The sequence below is a fragment of the Dasypus novemcinctus genome, chromosome X (genome assembly GCF_030445035.2).
Source record: "Dasypus novemcinctus isolate mDasNov1 chromosome X, mDasNov1.1.hap2, whole genome shotgun sequence".
Lineage (NCBI taxonomy): Eukaryota > Metazoa > Chordata > Mammalia > Cingulata > Dasypodidae > Dasypus > Dasypus novemcinctus.
In genome coordinates, this window is record NC_080704.1 from 155720988 (window position 1) to 155733163 (window position 12176).

General features: G+C 43.6%; 1 non-coding gene across 1 annotated transcript; it reads right to left on the reverse strand.

Moving 5' to 3' along the window:
* Window positions 1–7694: 7694 nt before the first annotated feature.
* Window positions 7695–7766, reverse strand: TRNAV-CAC (transfer RNA valine (anticodon CAC)). Its single transcript has one exon. It is a non-coding gene; the product is annotated as a tRNA-Val (tRNA).
* Window positions 7767–12176: the final 4410 nt, after the last annotated feature.

Consider the following 12176-nt stretch of genomic DNA (forward strand, 5'->3'; position numbering starts at 1 on the left):
TATCATTTTAAATTTATGCATAATAGTTCATCACATTGATGATATTTATTTACTTAGATAACCCCCTACTTTGGATATATATGTTGGTTCCTAATCTCCAAAATTGTAAGTAATGCTTGCTGAAAATCTCTGAGCACAAGACCCTCCTTCTTGAACTTTTAAGGGCTGTGAATGCTTATAAGCTAGAATGTTGATGCCAGTGTACTTGAAAGGTTAGTCTTTGTGGAAGGGCATAGAGATATTAATGATGAATATGAAGTGTAAGAGAGTTCACATGAACAAACATGTTGAAATTTCAAGGATCAAAAACTTAGATCACAAATGGGGACCTCATATTTTTTTAATGTAATATTTTTAAAAAAATGAATAAATAAATTAAAAAAACCTTAGAGCACACAGAGCAGCTGTGAATGGTGTGTGTATAGGGGGGCAGGCATCACTGGATTCTATTTGTTTTGCTCTGAGGAGTCCACTATGGTTTAGCATCGCTGCATCATAGGTTCAGGCGCCCCAGGCTCAAGTCCAGGGCTACACATGTGTGCTGACTATGCAACTTGGCAAATGTGTAACTGATCTGATCAAGGGAACCTTAGATCAGGGGTGCTCCCTGTGAAGGCCTCTTGGCTAAACGTAGAGCTTATATTAGGGAGGTGAGGGTCTAAAGGACAGGACGCTGGTCAGAAATGGCTTCAGGCTTCATCCCTGAAAAATAATTCCTGGGCCGTGTCCCTGGAGAGGGGCCTCTTATTAGGATCTTGATGCCCCCACACCTCCTAGGAGAAGTACCAAGCCACATTCTCTAAGCTCTCAGGTAACTGAAACAGCAAAAGATCACCCTTAGGCCCAAATGCATCAAGAATAGTTCTATAATAGAGTCATGGTTAAAAGGGGGGAAGTGGGGCTGCTGAGAACACATTTCATGGCAGAGAAGGATGCCAGGCCTGTACACATGAGAGACGGAGGAGACAAGTGAAGAAGGCAGGTATGACATGTGTAGATGAGAGAGGAAGGATCCTCTGCAAGTGGTAGAAAGGGCCCCTATAAGACGGATACTCACAGAGGAAGAAGGGCAATGTAGGGAGACAATGGGAACTTCCACAACACCTGGATCCCAGTCATTTACTTGTCTTCCATGGTCCCTTCTAGAGGAAAGAGAGAGCCAGGGAACAGATAATGCTGAAGATGACAGAAATCACAATGTGACTAGCATCCCTAATTCCTGACATCCCACGGATTATTATAACACAATATCCATTATCCAAAACTTATTACCTGCTCCTAACTAAACCATCTAATAAAAGAAGTCAACCGAGACATGAAAATATCCAAAATGATGGGGTGATAGTAAAGCTATACCAGCCGTTTTTTCCTGCTGGCATGCAATGCTCCAATTCAAAATCACTCAGCTAGTCCTCTCATTAAAACTAGGTTATCTCTGCTCTATTTCCCAAATCTGCGACTCCTCTACCCAACACAGTGAATCCTTGAAGATAGGGTCACTGACAAGGGAGATCCCAGCACAAAAGCACCTAGCCTGGGAAGGGCTTTCCTTCCCCGATATGTCTAAGACTCCTCTCCCCCACGCAGACTCCAAGAGGCCAAGGGATACCAGATACCTACACAACAAAGTGCCTAGATTGGGAAGTACTCTGCTTCATTGTTGGCCTGAAACTGTCCTCCCCTACCAAGAAATACCTTTACTAGGAGGCACCAGCAAAGGGGATAATGCACAAAAGGTCCCAGCCTAGTAAATGCTCCCAAACCTCCATGGGCATGAGGAATCCTGCTAACAGAACTGCCAGCACTGGAAACACTCTTCCTGAAGGCAGTAGAATCTTTTTCTCACCTAGAGACACTGACCTGGGGAAGCTCCTTCTACCTCTTCAAGCAGGGATAAGAGGAAGCTCCAGGAATGTGATAGAAACCAAGCATACCAATATAGCACCAAATAGGCTATGAAAATTAGATTGTCATTAAAAACCACAGCCCACAAAAGTAGGCCAGAACCTGCATGCCAAACCTAAATAGTGTATCTACATGATAAAGTTAAATAAAAAAAATCATTGGGATCCAGTGTCTTTTTATATAATAGCCACAATATCCAGGATACAACCAACTATCATCCATCATACAAAGAGCCAGGAAAGTCACAACTTGCATGAGAACAGACAATCAACTAATGCTAATACTGAGAAGAATTATCTGACAAAGACTTTAAAGCTGTCATCATAAAAATAATTCAACAATTTAAAATTCTCTTGAAATAAAAAACAGAAAATTTCAAAAAACAAATAGAATTTATAAAAAGAAACAAATGGGAGTTACAAAACTGAAAAATACAGATGCACAATTAAACAAAACTCACTGGATGGGCTCAACAGTACAGTGGAAATGACAAAGGAAAAAATCAGTGAACTTGAGAATACATCAATACTATTTGCCCCATCTGAGAAACAGAGAGAAGAGGGAATAAATAAATAAATAAGCCTCAGTGACCTGTGGGACAATAACAAACTATCTAGTACACAAATCAGACTCCCAGAAGGAGAAGAGAGAGCAGATTGAAAAAAGATTTGAAGACATAATGGGGAGAACTTGTCATATTTAGTGAAAGATAAATCTACAGATTCAAGAAATTGAGTATATCTAAAGAAATCCATGGCAAGACACATCACAAGTAAACTTCTGAGAATTAAAAACTAATAAAATATATTAAAAGTAGTCAAAAAGAAAAGGCACATGACCTATAGCATACCAATTCAAAAGATAGCAGACTTTTCATGTGAAACCATGCAGTTTAGGAGGAAGTAGCACTGTATTTTTCAAGTTTTGATAGAATTGTCAACTACAAATTTTATGTCTGGTGAAACTACCCTTCAGGAATGAAGGGAAAATTAAGATTTTGTTAGATGAAGAAAAATGAAAAGAATTTACCAATTACAACCTAACCTTAGAGAATGGCTAAAGGTAGTTCTTCAAACAGCAAGGAAAAAAATTTTTTTGGAAAAGAAGGGAATCTTGAAGCATCAAGAAGGAAGGAAAAACAACAGAAAGAGCAAATATATGGGTACATACAATGGACTATCCTTTTCCTCATGAGTTTTCTAAATCATGTGATGAGTGAAAAAAATTATAACATCAGCTGATATTCAAGACAATGAAATTTTCAAGTGGGGAGGGTAAAAGAACATAAACGGAAACAAGGTTCCCATAGCTCACTGGAAGTGGTAAATGTTGATATCAATAGTCTGTTTCAAGTCACGTTTGAATATTGCAATAACCAGAGCAACCACTGAAGAAACTATACAAACAACACACCCCAAAGTACTATAAATAAATCAAGATGTAATCTGAAAAAAAAAATGGCCAAGTAACCACACGAATGAAAGAGAGAAAAAAAAGAGAAAGGAGAAATAAAGGAAAAAATACAAAACAAAATAATAAAATTGCAAACTTAAAGATTAAAATATCAATAATCTTAAATGTAAAAGGCAGAGATTGGCAGAGTAGATAGGCAAACAATATACAACTGAAGGAGATGCTTTTTTAAAATACAAAAAACTCACCTCAAATTCAGTGTCATAGGTAAGTTGAAAATAAAAGATTGGAAAAAATATTTATCATGGAAATATTAATGAAAACAATGAAAACCGAAAGAAAGATAAGACTACATTAATATCAGATAAAGTAGATGTCAGAGCAAAGAAAATTATTTTAAACAAGGATGAACACTATATACTGATACAAGGATCAAACATCAAGAATGTACAAACCAAATAACAGAGCCTTAAGATATATGGAACAAAAATTGATAGAGCTGAAAGGAAAAATGGCCATATCCACAATTACATTTAGGGACTTCAACATCCTCTCCTCAGAATACTAGACAAAAATCAGCAAGGATACAGATTTGAAAATCACAGTCAACCAACAGGATCTAATTGACATATATCGAAGACTACACCCAATTAAAACAGACTGTACATTTTTTCAAGTTCCCATGGAGTATATAACAAGATAGACCATACCCTTGGCCATTTAACAAACCCCATGTGGAGGCTGAAAACTGAAATCATATGGAACATCAAGAGCTGAGATGAGCTGACGTCACCAAATGACAAAGGTGGAAAGAATAGTCAAAGCCAAACTGAAAATAACCCTGAAACCTTTAATCGCTTACTGCTATGGTATAAGGAAGAGGTAATCTGGAGAAAAAAGCACAGATGTCCCTCCATTCCATATCCCTGAATGGAATGGTGCCACAGACAAATCAGCCCAGAGGTGGGAGATTTTCTCACTGCTAAGGGAGGCTGGAATAAAAGGCTCCTGCAGTTTTGTGGACCGAGAGACTGCAGGAGGTGGTTAGGAATGGAAAAGTACCAAGTACTGTGTCATAATGCGGAAAGGGTCTTCAAGGTCTCCCTCTCCTCTGATAAGGAGGTCTCGGCAGAGGCGCCTCCATTTAGGAATGCAGATATGGTTAAGAGTATGATTGGCTAGGGGAGCCCAAGTCCTTGGCTGCAACTCCTTTCAGAGACTGCAGTACACTATCTGTGCACCAAGTCTGTGTGGGGAGGGCAGTTTTCCCTGTGAGGCCCGTCCGGTAAAAGCCTTTTTGTAATTTCCTATGGTTGGACCTGAAAAGTCAAAGGATTTTGGCCAGGAGCTGGACTCCTCAACTCCACTCCTTGATTTTTTAGGACCTGAGCCAGCAACAGAGGCTATGCCATCATGAACCTGAATGGGTCAGACTTTGAGAAGCTCTGTCAAAATCACTCTAAGCAGAAATTTCAGGCCTGCCAGGAAGACTGAACATAGCCTTCCTTTAACATTTGCCAAGTCAGGAAATGATGTCTCATAATCTATTAGGGTTTGTGTTAGAGAGCCAGGAATCTTTCTCAAGTTTCTGTATGAACCTTTTTCACCTGGCCCGAGGTATTAATTTAGAAACAGCACAACTCTGGCCAGTAAGTTGGTCTTTCAGGGCTGAGGGAGTGTCATGATCGTCAGGATACACATACAAGAAGTACACTCCCAGAGGGCACACGTGGTCCCCAGAAAAAGAGTTTACAATGTGAGGGGAGGGCACCTCAAGCATGACCTATATTGATCAGGCAGTCAGGTTAACAAGGTCCCCAACATGATCTCCCATGGAAGGGACTTCTGCTTTAGGGTTTCCAGTCCAGTCCAAATAGGACAGTCAGTTTTAAACGGTTTTGTTTTTCCATGACATCAGTTCACCTGTCTCATCACTGTGGACGATACCTAGAGGTTCTGTGCATGGAAAGTGCAAGAGCCAAGGCCATCTCCTGCTGTCTTGTGGTCAGCATTGTCAGATATGATCGTATGACAGTAGTCAGTTGAACCCAAAGTGCTCAGAGCATCTTGGTAAGGCAGTTCAGGGAGTTTATCCTAAGGAGGGAGGTTTTAGGAGCAGTTCTGAAAATCACAGATCTTTTGTGGCCCCTGATCCCCCAGCCTCCCAAGGAGCCAGTTTGTTGTTGTTTTTGTTGTTGTTGTTGTTATCAGTGTGGCCCATTTAGTAATGAAAACTTTATAAATATATATACATTTTTTTCTTCTTTCTTTTTTTTATTATTTTTTTATTTTTTTAATGTTACACTCAAAAAATATGAGGTCCCCATATAGTCCCCACCCCCCTTACCCCACTCCTCCTGATCAACATTAATTCAATTCCTACTCTTATTTAGATCTTTTCTCTGGAACAGTTGTATGCAAAAGGAATAAAAGCATTTTTACAGAAAAAAATAGTTTTATATAACTTCACCAGAAAAATACGTATGTTTAAGAATGTGTCAGGGGGAGTGGATGTAGCTCAAATGGTTTCCTCGTATGGGGGGAAAAAGAATAGGTCAGCACTAAATTCTGAGTTTTTAAAAAGATTTTGCAATAGGTTTACATAATTTCTCACTCCTTCTTGTTCTTTTTTATTTTATTTTATTTTACTTACCACTCCTTGCTGTTTAACAGCCATCCTTATCTCCCATCTGCTTGCGTCTTTGGGAAGGAGTTAGAGGGACTGGAAGGCCCTTGCAGGGCTCCCCACGGAGACCAAGATGCCAATAACTGCAAAAGAAGGGTGAACAATTGAAGGAGAGGAGGTGGGATAGTATGATCAAACTTATGGGGTGAATGAGAAGTGTCCTTTCAAGGAATTGCTGCATTGAGACCCCAGACTGCTCACCTGAAATGTGTAGTTCAGGTTGGAGTTATCTTGTCCCCTCCCATTAGCCACTTAAGTCTGTCTTTTTATTGTTCATTAAAACACTCAATCACCCCTGCGGCTTGGGGGTAATATGGAGCATGGAGAACCCCTTGTATGGCTCATGACTGGGCCCACTAATGTGTGGTTTCAGCAGCAAATCCAGGGCCATTATCAGATGCAACGTGTTCAAGGAATAGGCAAACAGGAAACAAATGTGGGCTTGTAGGGCCTAGGTCATGTGGCTGAGTCAGTGCCACACAAGGGAATGACTAAGTAAACCCAAAGAAAGTGCCAAAGGTAGTCAGGATTCAGCAAGACCCTCTGGGTGGCATGAGAGGCTCAATGTGATGTACCTGCTCAGAATGCCCTGGCTCAGGAATCTGTCCCTGGGCAGTATTTTTAGCCTTGAGCAGGGTCTGGCAGGTTGGACAAGTTTTCTATGTTGTTTCAGTATCTTCTGATGACCTTCTAATGTATATAGGCCCAGTCCAGGATGATGTGTGAATTTCCAGGGGCTATCCTTTCATGGATCCTGGAGGTGACTGGCTGTATATCTGCTTGTTCTGGGCGGAGCACACATTAGTCTCCACATATAGGTGCCAAGTGCAATCTGTCCCTGGATTCTGTTTTCCCTCATCAACATAGGGAAGTTTTTGGTAAGCATCCACATGTGTAGCAAAAAGTTTATTAGGAGAATTGATTTTTATCGAACTGTCTCATCCCCTACAGGGGGATTGTTTTCTATTCCAATCCAAGGCTTGCCAGTGGCCTGACCAAATGGCCAGGTTTTAGTGAGAGCTCATGAGTAGGTAGGTTCACAGTCTTTCATATACCCCACTAAAAATGGTCCTAACTGCAGCAATTCCCCTCAAGGATTGGGGGCAAAGGCTAACATGGGAGCACATAGACAATACAGCAGTACTAATCATACATTCAGTAGTGGGGCCACACAAAGGAGGTTTGAAGGAGCCTGCAGGGGCCCACCCATAGGCAGACGTGTGTAAGGGTCCTGGTAGTTGTGACCTCATATCCAAAACCAAAGATTATCTGTTTTTCCTTCATCTTGGGGCCTGGGCTCGCAGGAATCACAATCACCAGCAGGCTGATATCTAAGAGACAAAAAAAAATGCAAGTTTTCCATCTCCCTATTGAACTTTAATCTTGGCATAAGGCCTCTGGTCCAGTGGACAGGACTGGGTAAAAAGAGCTGATAGGGCCTTCCCACCCATCCCAAGGCTCCTAGGGTGGAGCAGAAGGAACGCACCTGTGTCAGCCACAGGGCGCGCCATGGTGCCAATCCCAGAAGGGCCACCCATTCGTTGGGGAATAAGGGGAGGGACAGGGCAAAGCAGCTGCTCACCTGCTAGGACCCCCAGGGCAATATAGGACGGGGGGGGGGTTCTGGTGGGGTGTTGGCATGCCTGGAGGAGATAGGGCTGTTCCCAAGGCTGTGGCTGCAGGATAGAGGCCCCGGTACCAGGACTTGAACCTGGGACCTTGTACATGTGAAGCACATGCTCAACCACTGAGCTACACCTGCTCCATTCTTTCCACTTTTTAATATTGGAGATAGGAAGCGCCAGCAGCAGGGAGGGTGGAGGGTGCAAACGCAAGGGACTGTGCCACAGTCCCACCATACAGCTCAAGTGTGTAGAGCATGGCCTGCCTGGCCCTCTGGCCTCCTGAAAACACCCAGACAGGGCCACCCCTATCATACAGTCACCAGTGTTGTGGCCACTGTTCTACTGAGTGTAGTGTGGTCCTCTTCACTGCAGGACAACTTGGGGGCAGTCCTGCCACTGCCTCTAATGTAGCCACAGCTGTTGCTGTCTTGGAGGTGGCTGCTGTCAGGACACTCTGAAGTGGGGAGAAGAGGCATAACTTGCCCCCTTCAAGGCAATACTCTCCCTAACTAACTTTAACTAGGTTACCTCCATTATTATGGAGGGGAACTAAATCTCTAAAGTTCTCTTTAGGGCCACTGGGGAAAGCCATCCCAAAGGGCTCTATACTTCTCCCTACCCATTAAGTTTAAAAAAACTTCTGGGGAAGCGGACTTGGCCCAGTGGTTAGGGCGTCCGTCTACCACAAGGGAAGTCCGCGGTTCAAATCCCGGGCCTCCTTGACCCGTGTGGAGCTGGCCCATGTGCAGTGCTGATGCGCGCAAGGAGTGCCGTGCCACGTAGGGGAGCCCCACGCGCAAGGAGTGCCCCCCATAAGGAGAGCCGCCCAGCGTGAAAGAAAGTGCAGCCTGCCCAGGAATGGCACCGCACACACGGAGAGCTGACACAACAAGATGACGCAACAAAAAGAGACACAGATTCCCGTGCCGCTGACAACAACAGAAGCGGACAAAGAAGACGACGCAGCAAATAGACACAGAGAACAGACAACCAGGGCCGGGGGGGGGGGGGGCGGTGGGGAGAAAAATAAATAAATAAATAAATCTTTAAAAACAAACAAACAAAAAAAACTTCTGCACTGCAGGGTACCTATCAGTTCCAGGGACCTGCTTGAAGTTACTCAGTTCATGGATACGAGTGTGCATGCCCTCCCCCATCTCTGGTCCCATTGTCAGAGGACCTTAAGCTGTGGGCTAGGGAATTGCTCCCCTGGCTTTCTTCTAACCCCTCTGTTGCCTCCACTGGGTCTCTAATCTGACCCACCTGGCCAGCTCAGCCCGGGAGTCAGGGGCTAAAGAGAAGGGCCAATGGCCCACTCAGAACCCCCAAGCTTATTAAATAATCTGCTAGCATCCCCCAAGAATGTGCCATAGGTTTTGCTAGCATTTCCTGAGAACCATTGACATGGCTAGAGAAATGCACGTTAGACCCACTATCACCCCTTGAGAGTGCCCCCACACACTCCAATAGCACCCCATTGGGGAAGGGACCTGTAGGACCCCCAAAATCTTGCAAATGATCCCCTAGCATCCCTCCAGGATGCTCCACAGACTCTGCTAGCACTTCTCCAAAGTGCCCCATGGGATCTTCAGGCTTTCTGCTTTTCCAGAATGGCACTGTGCTTAAGTAACTACCTTGCTCCCTGCACCAATTTTGTCGAGAGTTAAGCTAAGAGAGAGGTGAGCTGAGCTGCCAGGTACCAAAGGGGGCTGATTGGAACAGTCGAGGCCAAACTGGAAAGAACAGTGCAGGCTTTAATAATTTATTGTGATGGTATAAGCAAGAAGTTAGCCTGGAATAAAAGTGCTGGTGCCCTCCTGCTCCATTTTCCTCCAAGGAATGGTGCCACAGGGTGAGGGTCACAGGGATCAGCCCAGAGGTGAGGGTCATTCTCACTGCTGAGGGAGCCCAGAACAAAAGCCTTCTACAGTTCTTTGAACCCAGAGTATGGGAGGTGGGGGCAGGGGAGGGGGAGTTAGGAGTGGAAAAGTACTGAGTACTGAGTCACAGTGGAGAAAGTGCCTTCAAGGTCTTCTCCTCCTCCTTCTGATGAGGTCTTAGCAGAGGTGCCTTAGAAGGCTTCCATTTAAGAATGCAGCTGTGGGTAAGACCTGAGTCCTTGATGGCAACTCCTTTCAAAGACTGCAAGGCATTTTGTGTACCAAGTCTCTGTGGGGAGGGCAGCTTTCCCTGTGAGACCTGTCTGGTAAAAGCCTTTGTAATTGCCTACGGTTGGGCTTGGAAAATCAAACAGGATTTAAGCCAGGTACTGGACTCCTCATGGAATCAAACTAGAAATCAGTAACAGAGAGACAAGAGGAAAACTTCCAAATACTTGGAAGTTAAGTAATATACTTCTAAACAATACATGAATTAAAGAGGAAGATTCGAAGGAAATAAAAACTACATAAAACTGAAGGAAAATGAAAATGCAACATATCAAAATATATAGGAAAAAGCTAAACCAGTGCAAACACGAGAAATGTACCATTCAATGGTTACATTAGAAAAGAGGAAAGGTCTCAACTCAATAATCTATGTTCCTATTGCAATAAATTAGAAAGAGAGGAGCAGAAGAAAGGAAATAATAAAGATAAGAGAAATCAATCATATTGAAAATAGACAAACAAGAGGGAAAATCAATGAAACAAAAAGCTGGTACTTTGAAAATAGTCAATAAAATAAATAAATTCTAACAGGACTTAAAAAGATAAAATCTGAAATGAAACAGGGTGCATTGCTATATTCCAGCAGCCATTAAAAAGGATAATTCCGGAATATTATGAACAACTTTATAATTATAAATTTGACAACTGAGAATAGACCAAATTCTCACAAACCACAGACTATCAAAGTCAAGCAAGATGAAATAATATGAACAGGCCTAAAACCAATAAAGACATTGAATCTGTAATTTAAAAGCTCTCAAATTAGAAATATCTAGGCTCATCTGCTTTCACTGGAGAATTCCACCAAACATGTAAAGAATTAATGCTAATCCTCAACGAAATACTGACACATCAAATCCAACAATGTATGAAAAGACTTACATGCCATGATCAAATGGGATTTATTCTAGGTATGCAAAGCTAGTTCAACATTTAAAAATCAATCAATGTAGTCCACTCCCTTACAGGATAAAGAAGGAAAACCACATGATCACATCAATTGATGCAGAAAAAAGTCATTTGACAAAATTCAATGCACAGGCATGATTAAAACTCTCAGCAGACTAGGACTAGAGGGGAACTTCCTCAGCTTGATAAAGAGCATCCACAAAAGGCTATAGCAACAGGAGATTGTGGCAAGCTCCAGGAAACAGTTCCTCCACCAGAACAACTAGTAAACTGGCAGGAACTGTCTGAATCACTGTTTTGAAACTCCGGAGTCTAGTAGAACACTATGCAGGGTCTAGAGAAGAGTAGGAGGAAGAGGAAGGCAGGTGACTGCAATTGTCAATGGTCAGTGTGAGCTCTGGAGTTAGATGGCAGGGGTTCAAATCCTGGCCCTGCTTTATACTAGCGATATGATTTTAGGCAAGTCATTTCTCTTTGGACCTCCGTTTTCCCATTGGTAAGATGACTGTGATACTATACTTTTCTATGGTTATTGTGAAGGTTAAAGGGAAAGCAGCATGTAAATTTTGATCACATTCCTGGCACACATTGCTTAGTAACTCTTAGTTGTTATATCAGGGTCAACAATTTGGTTTCTTCTGCAGAGCTGGGTCTCAGTTAATCGTGAAAAAGTTTGGCACTGAGGCTTTGAGGTCACTGCCTCAGGGCCACCTAAATTAGCTTATCTAATAGAAAAGTGGGAAGAGGAGAGGGATGTGAAATCAGAACAGCTGTCAGAAGAAGATGTGCTGGGAGCGGGACCTACACACACACACACACACACACACACACTGCTCACTCTGTCCACTTAGAGAAAATCTGGAGGATCAACGTTCCTGATTAAACTACAAAAAGGCTTCTTGTCCATGTAGGGTCTACTCAGGGCAATCAACAAAATCTGAATGGGGAGCTAGGTCAATATGATGCCCCAGTCCTCAGGGTCAATCAAACAACAACAGCAAAACCCAACCACCAAACCACCACTCTCTTGTCCCGTTACCTCAGTTTCCCAAGTTCTCTCTGAAGAACCTTCACCTCTTCTCGCTGCTCTCCGGATGCAGTATCTTCACTCTGCTCTGGATCTCCTGGGGGCAGGATGCTCAGGAATTACTCCAGCGACAGCAGCTCCAACATCTGCTCCATGGTGGGCATCTCTGGCCACGCTACCCACGGCAAAGATGCTGGAGCAGGCTAGGCCTTCCCAGGTCCAGCGGCCTTTTGGAAGCAGAACCGTCCAAAGGGCAAGTGGGAGGCCTCGGGGCCAGGCATTGGGCCGGGCAAAGGCAGCTCCTGGGGCCCGGGCGCAACGCCATCCTCAAGCTCCCGAGGCTCCTTGGCCCAGAAACCAGCTGTGCCCACCTGCGAAGGCATCCGGGGCCCAGTGCGGGGACTGCCGGAGACGGCCAGGGAGGCCAGCTTCGGCTCTTTGGC